This window comes from Pseudophryne corroboree, chromosome 10 (assembly GCF_028390025.1).
Source record: "Pseudophryne corroboree isolate aPseCor3 chromosome 10, aPseCor3.hap2, whole genome shotgun sequence".
NCBI lineage: Eukaryota > Metazoa > Chordata > Amphibia > Anura > Myobatrachidae > Pseudophryne > Pseudophryne corroboree.
The window spans coordinates 263,395,679-263,404,366 of record NC_086453.1 but is presented as its reverse complement, the minus strand read 5'-3'; positions in this window follow the sequence as shown (position 1 = coordinate 263,404,366).

Below are 8,688 nucleotides of genomic sequence, written 5' to 3'. Positions count from 1 at the left end.
CACCAGACGCGCCTGATCCACGGAGAGTTGTCTGAATCCCATCCAGCCGAGTAGAGAGATCCTGGAGACAGCGGATGATGTGGCCCTGTGCAGCCTCCTGATGTTCTAGTCGGGCTGCCAGTTCTTGCATCGGCCTGGCCGCTTGATCCTGGTCTCCGGCTGGATTCATTAGGTCAGTGCTTACTGTCACAACTGAGGGCCTGAGCTGACGGGAGGCAGCCTCAGTTGTAGGGGCTGAGATGTACCGGAACCTGGGAGGTTGTATCAGACCCCTGGACATGTAAGTAACATGAATAATAACTGCCCGAAGGCGTGACCACGACAACTTAGATAAAAGTCAATGATGTTTATTATGACAACTCCGCATCACAGCAGCAATAAAAGAAAACGTAAAAGTCAGCAAAGAATAAATACAGTTCCTGAGTACTACAGCATGGCAGGAGCCACAGGGCACTGGTAGTGTGAGATAGTTCTTATGATCTTCTAGATGGAAAGTCCTTACCAGGCCCGGCTGTAGCAATGGAGATAACCCAGGATTATACCAGCTGGTGTTCCAGGAAGAGCTGGGTTGCTGAAGGTAAAACAGCTGCTGTGGATACTGGCTGGAACCAGACTGTTGTTAGCACGGAGTGGATACTGGCTGGAACCAGTTAAATAATAAATGAACTTTGGGAGCGATGAAATGTGAACTGAAATGTAGAACTTGAGAGCGGAGAAATAATAATTCCGGTGGAGAGTGGTAAAGTGTAGAAAGGACACCGGCCCTTTAAGGGAAGCTGTACTCTGCTGGAAGCTGAGGCTGGAAGCAGGTAGTGTTGTAGCTGGAAACAGATGAATCCACAATGGATTGGAGAGTCAGGCTACACCGCAGGTGGAATGCTGGTGCGGGTCTCTATGGTGGAAGTCTTGAGACAGGAGCTGGAACCTGGAAGACAATCATAGAAGAGAGACAAACAGGAACTAGGTTTGACAACCAAAGCACTGACGTCTTCCTTGCTCAGGTACAGCTTACTTATACCTGCAGCAAGGAAGGGGTTGGCTAGGCAATTATGCAAATCAACAACACAGACAGCAGATTGGTGGAAATGATCAGATGACAGAATCCAAGATGGCTGCGCCCATGCAGACACTTGGAGGGAAGTTTGGTTTGTAATCCATGTGGTCTGGGAAACAGTAATGGCGGCGCCGGCCACCGGAGACAGGAGACGCCAGGCTGATAGATGCACATTTAACCACGCGGGCACAGCGGAGGCCGCGGCTGATGAAAAGACCACTCTGTATGTGGAAACTCAGGAACAGCGGAATCCGGTCCTGGAACGCTGAGCCCGCCTTAGGAGGCATCTGAAGGGTAAGTAATGGCGTCCAGATACCCGGATCGTGACAGTGTGTGTGTCTGCCTGCTGTGTGTATGTTTGTAAGTATGCTATACAGTATGTACGTCTATGTTGAAATGTACTGTATGTGTGTGTGTCTTCTGGGTGGAGAATGATACGAAGGTACTCTTCGATAACCTCGTCTGGGGGACCTATATGAATTCTTCCTTCTGGATCTTCAATATTGGAAGGAGGAAGGAGGATATCACGAAAGAAGCAATTGTACATCTATGTGAAACCAGACCTCCAGTAACTAATAGGGGGCTGTTGTCTTTAAAAGTATCTGTGTATAATAGGACACTGTTGATATTTTAGAAAAAATGTTAAATAAAAAAATGTGTATATTGGAACTCACTGTTCATTCTATGGTATATGCAAGATTATGCTGAAAGTTGATAATAAATAAGTAGGGGATAAGTTATAATTTCCCTGGGGCGCCAATTTCACTATTGCTGTACGTGTTGTTTATCCTAGTTCTGACTAACAGAGAACTTAGTGTAATAGGGCAGCCCATTAGCCTCACCACCATATATTCATTCATTTTTATATCAGCGCAACAAGGGAGGCTGTGTTCTATATCTACTTACTTCTGTTAGTAACTCTCCGTTGCTGCTGGGAAAATGCCCCTGTTTAATGATAGAACTAATAGGAGTCTGAAATGTAAGACCATATTCCTTGATGATAGCCAGGCTATGGAACAGACAGAGGAGGAATCTGGGGATTATTATCACCTTCTTAACACTATGGAGAAGTCCGCCACCAAAGAACTAAAAAGTTGGTATGACCTGATCACCCTTAAAAAGTATCTAGAGGTGGGCTGTATTCCAAGACGCCTAAAATTTAATAAAACTCCCATTATGGGAGTACAAAGTGAGGATTTCGTTAAGAACTGGAATAAGGTGCTGGATGAGAGTGCCACCAGATTGGTTGAATTTATCGTTAAAGAAAGAAAGAAAGAACTGGGTGAATTGGAGGAGGATTTGAAGAGATTGGAGGCATCATTACTGACGTTTAAAGATGACGAAGAGTTTAAAATAGATGTGGCAGATCTACAATATAAGTTGGATACCCTTGAGAAGGAGATTATTACACGGAAATAGAAAAAGTTTGCTAGGGACAAATCTGATTATGAAAATGGAAAGATACCTGATTGGTCCCTGATTACCAACTCCAAATATGAGCCAAGAAGACATCACCAGAACTATCACTGGAGAGAAGGAAAAGAAGAGGGGAATGATGAAGAGTTCACACAAAGACAAGAACGTATACCATCTAATTCCAGATGGCAACGAGTCAATCCTAACTCCAGAAGGAGGAATTCATATAGGTCCCCCAGGCAAGGTTATCGAAGAGTACCTTCTTATCATTCTCCAACCAGAAGACAACAGATGTACACACAACGGAATCGGTACGAACCTTTGAGATCTCCATCGCCAACAGGACAGCCACCTTTTTTAGGAGAGATGAGAAATGCGGGACGTCCGTATTTCCAAGAGAAAGAACGTTTGCATACATGAATAGATTCGCCACAGGGGTGAAAAGGTAGTTGCACCGAGGAGAAGGGGCACAAGGGGTGGAAGAAAAGTCCCCCCAAAAAAGGAGGGGAATCAACTTCCCTCGGGAAAAGCAAAATCTAGCATCCTCAACCTTACTAAAAAGTAGTGATGAGCGGATTCGGTTTTACTCGGTTTTACTCGGTTCTCAAAACAGAATCTTATTGGCTATCCAAAACACGTGACATCAGTGAGTCAATAAGATTCGGTTTTGAGAACCGAGTAAAACCGAGTAAAACCGAATCCGCTCATCACTACTAAAAAGTAATTATCAGTCTCACAAACTGCGGTACTGAGTAAAGGGCTGAAATTTGCTCTAAACCAAAACGTAGACAAGTTCAACCTGTTTGTAGACCTAAATAAATATATTAGAAATGTAACATTAAAAAGACACTTCTTGAAGAATCCAGTCCCCAAATTAGAATATGAACCCAAGAGGTAGCACCCCCGTCCAGATATTATCCAGTAGAATCCAGAGGCAGCCATATAGAGGTATTTTAAGATTTGGTTAAAGAGGATTTTAGGAAACTAAAAATTCATAATGGCCAACATCTAAGCAATCTTACACCACAGGAACAGCAAGCATTGAAACAGCTTAAGGAGGATGATGGAATCGTAATTAAGATCGCAAATAAAGGTGGAGCAGTCGTGATCCAGGAGAGATCTGCATATGTGCATGAAGTGTGTAGGTATATTAATGATGAGGTTACTTATGAGCAACTCACTTCAAATCCTACTGAGAAGTTTAAGGATGATCTACAGAACGTTCTGGTGGATGCACTTAAAAAAGGAACAATTTGTAAAGAAGAGTTTGATTACATCCTTAACAAAAAACCCAAGGTTCCAGTGTTCTACCACTTACCTAAGATACATAAGTGTAGAGACCAACCTCCGGGCAGGCCCATAGTGGCAGGAGTAGATTCATTGACGTCCAACCTCTCCCATTTTCTCGACCTGAAGCTTCAACCTTACGTCAAAGAGCAGCGCTCCTATTTAAAGGGCTCTACCAGCCTCTTAAGATCGCTGTAAGACTTCCAGTGGCACTCTGCTTACCGTTGGGCAACAGTGGATACCCAACCCCTATATACCTCCATTCTCCATGATAAAGGTAAAAAAGCAGTGAGGAAACAGCTATCAAAGGATAGTAAAGTCAATAAAGAGGTTGAAAAGTACCTGTTAGCGGGCATTGATTTCGTTCTCAACCATAATTATTTCCAATTTGAGGGCAATTATTATCGGCAAAAACAAGGCACAGTGATGGGGACTAAGTTTGTCCCATCATATGCGAACATTTACTTGGATGATTGGGAGAGTGAGGCCATATTCGAGGATCTAGGTTATAAGAACACCAACATCGTTTTCTATAAGAGGTACATAGATGACCTCATGTTCATTTGGAATGGTGACACTGAAAGTTTGGATGACTATGTCTCAATGATCCAACATAACACCTTTAACCTCAAATTCACCTATAAACAACATCTTACCTCAATTGATTATCTCAATATTGTGTTGATTTCTGATACTGAGGGCAATATTAACACCAAAACATTCTTTAAAAGTACGGATGCCAACAGCTACATCGCCCATGACAGCTGCCATCTCTCCCGATGGAAGACCTCAGTTCCATATTCACAGTTTGTACATATCAGGTAGAATTGTAGCAATATGGACACATATTGGGAACAATCTTCAGTGTTAGTGGAACAGTTTTTGGATAGAGGCTATGATGAATACTGTTTACTTAAAGATCAGGATCGTGCCTCAAGAATCAAGAGGAAGTCCTTATTGGAAGCTAAAACTGTTTATAAGGAGGAACACTCTCGGATGAGACCGTTTGTTACTTAGTATAATCAAGAACACTGCAAAATAAAGAAGATATTGGATCATCACTGGTATCTCCTCCTTAAAGACCCCATTCTGGGACCTCATCTCGAGGAAAGACCAAGTATTGTATGCAGAAGGGCCAACAACCTCAAAACCATGTTGGCCCCACGTCAACTCCGTAGTGTAAAGAAAGCTGAATCCACTGTAGGGGGGGGGGGGGGAGGTCATCCGTTATCCAGTAGAACGGGTTTTTTTCCATGTAACAAGTGCATATGCTGCCTCTTTATCGATAAAAAAGGGTTCAGCTGGAAAGAAGACAATCGGAAAGGGTACAAATTATATAGCATTGTTACTTGCAATTCCAGTTACGTTGTCTACAAGATTACCTGTGGTTGCAACCTATCTTATGTTGTAAAAACCAAGAGATGCTTGAAATTGCAAATTCAGGAACACCTACGCAATATAAAGAACAAGGTTCAAAACCACAGCCTCCCGCGCCACTTTCAAGAGAAACATAATTCCGACACCAAAGGTTTTTCGTATACAGTGGTGGAACATATTAAAGAGGACCCAAGGTGGGGTGATAGGGATCTTTTATTAGCGAAACGGGAATCATATTGGATCTTTACACTGAACACTATGATTTCATCTATAGGCGTGGGTATCACATTCTATTAAATAGGATAATACATTAGCTTGTTGCATTAATATGTATTGCAGCATCTGTCTGGAGGATAGGGCGGGTGGAACGCATGACTACATGGCGCTGGAACGTGTTTTGAGCTGCTTTCAGCTCAAAGCCACCCAGTGTGTATGTCCAAATGATGAGCGGTGTGTGCTGATGTGCTCTCCCGCTTCATCGCTGGCGGCCGCCGTTCATCTACTGGTATTACCAGTAGATGGACGGTGGGGTCAGCAGCTTTCCATAGCGTCCTGCTATGGAAAGCCGCTCACCCCCGCTGACATCGCTGGGCAGCTGGGAAAAGCGCTCAGTGTGTATGCACTGAGCGCTTTTCAGACCAGCGATGTCAGCGATAATCGCTATGCATACACGCTGGGCAAAAACGCCCAGTGTGTATGGACCTTTAACCTGGAAGATAGAAGGATTTAGCGCTAAATGTCATGGGGCTATACTGGTTGATTTTGACCTCACCTTATATCACTATTTTGTACTTTGTATATTCCACTTATGTATCATCACTATGTATATTTCACACACCAATGTCTAAATGGAAGGTGATTAGTGTTTTGATTATTTAATATATAATGGGTTTTAATAGTTTATTTCCATATTAGGAGGCCATCACTTTAGTGGCAATTACCACAATATGGTCCTAGTCTGACCCCTTAAGTCCAAGGTATTTATGTATGAACGATCAGGTTTTTTTTTTTATGTCCATGGCTTATTATGTGCCCATCGGGCTAATAAACATGCCCTTTTAAGATTCTAGTACCAATGGATGCAGATCCTTGGTGTGCACCTTATAATTAATTGGTCTTAGTTGTTTTATGTTTAAAGGAGTCGAATCATTAAGTACTGATCATATTTAATGATATTTATTAGGTCAAATGACTTAGAGTTTTTTTTCCCTGTGAATTGTTCTGCAAACCTGACACCATTTAGTATCATATGCCTTTCTTTTTTTTTTTTTTTAGAAATAATCAGGTATGTAAGCTTGAATAATTATGTTTTTTGGTGTGGTTTGCTGCTTATAAAAATGTTTAAAACCTATAAAATGGGGTATGTTTTCCAAATAGGCATACATACTCACCTTTACAATAACATGAGGCCTGTTTGGTGAAAAACAGTGTCTAGAAACATTATCTTAAACACATACTTTCCAATTAGGGTATGCGTTTCTTTGTACCACAAAACTTTTTCCTACTCGTACCTTCCCTCTGTCTGTATTTTTGTAGCCTATATAATATTTGATGTTCCAACTTTTATATTTATATTTTATGTGATTACTGTACATGATGTCCTAAAGAATTTGTGCTCTAACATTGTAGATACACCCCTGATGAAGTCTCTATGTAAGACGAAACGCGTTGGGTATTCTATTACGTTCTGACGTAACCTCCAATCTTCAATATTGGAAGGAGGACATTACGAAAAAGCAATTGTACATCTATGTGAAACCAGACCTCCAGTATCTAATAGGGGGCTGTTATCTTCAAAAGTATCTATGTATATAAGGACACTGTTGATATTTTAGAAAAAAAATGTAATAAAAAAAAATGTATATTGGAACTCACTGTTCATTCTATGGTACATGTAAGGTTATGCTGAAAGTTGATAATAACTAAATAGAGGATAAGTTATAATTTCCTTGGGGCGCCAATTTCACTATTGCTGTACATATATATATATATATATATATATATATATATATATATAGTGTGTGTGGTGCATATGGTTCATCACTCAGTTGAACGTGAAACATCTGTGGAGTGATCTTCTATCTATCTATCTATCTATCTATCTATCTATCTATCTATCTATCTATCTATCTATCTATCTATCTATATATCTATCTATCTGTCTATTCTATATATATTTTCCATGCAGTAACATACATGTATGGAAACCCCCCCCCATGAAAATCCTGCGTTTGCCACTGCATCAGTGTCACCTCTATCTTTTTACCCCTCCCCTTTAGAAATGTAAGCTCCCACAAGCACTACCCTCTTCTATCATGTGCTTTGCCTTCCCTTACTTCTACTATTATCTACTCCATACTTCCATTCAACGGCACCTAACAATTGCTTCTGCCATTCTGCTGCTTATTTCAATGCTATTACCACTGTTGCAGCAAAACCATATAAAACATATAAACATACAAAACATATAAACCATGTACTTGACTTGCAGTGTTTAATATCAGACACACATTAACCTGTAATTCAAAATTCATGGTGTACCAGATTATATGCCCCTGTGGGCTGTCATACATTGGTAAGATGGAGCGTACCTTTAAGGAACGTATGACAACCCATATGTCTGCTATACGAGCTGCATTACGAACTGGTAAAAGTGAGCAGCCTGTTGCCAGACATTTTTGTCAAATTCCACATCCCTTTTCTGCAGTCCGCTATAGAATGATCGATCATATTCCTCCATCTACCCGTGGAGGTGACCGTGCTTTGCGGTTACTCCAATGTGAGAGTAAATGGATCTATAGATTAGGCACCTTAGTCCCAAGGGGTCTGAATGACCACCTAGGTTTATCTAATTTTTTGTAATTTCTGTAGTTTTGGGTATATATGAAATGATGGAATAAGCATTTAGTGCTACTAATCGATTGATATTATTGTAACGACAGTATAGTATGCTTTTAATATGATCTGTGATATATACTTCCATTGATTAACTTTTTATATTAACAATGCTGTTACCGTATGCTGACTTTGGACAACCTCAGGAGGATGTATATGCTTAATGCGTAGGTATTGTGCATATATACAGGGACATGATAGTCCGTATACATAATCTGTATTAAGAGCTGCTCAATATATTTGTAGTATTGCACTACTTGTTCTTTCTGCTGTTGCCGTTGTACATTATACTAAGTAGCTTTGAGTATTGGCTTAATGTGAACAATTACATTTCTACAGTCATTTGTATATCCCAGTATCCATGGTGATTGGTGCACTCAGTGACTCATGATGTATGACGTCACTCCATATCGTGCTGCCTGTTGGGTCTGCAGTCCTGCTTCCGGGGATGGCGTCCACGAGGTGAAACTGTTTATAAAGTGAGCACTTATGTATTTGTATTTAGCCTGATGACAGTGCGGATAATAAAAGCACCGAAACGTTGCTTGGTAATATGCTGGTATTATGAGTAAAGTTGCACTTTATAGCATAGCACCTTGACAAAAACGCCAGTCGGGCGTTGAAACGTTGGTGGCTTGCACTATGCTTGTTTGAAATAT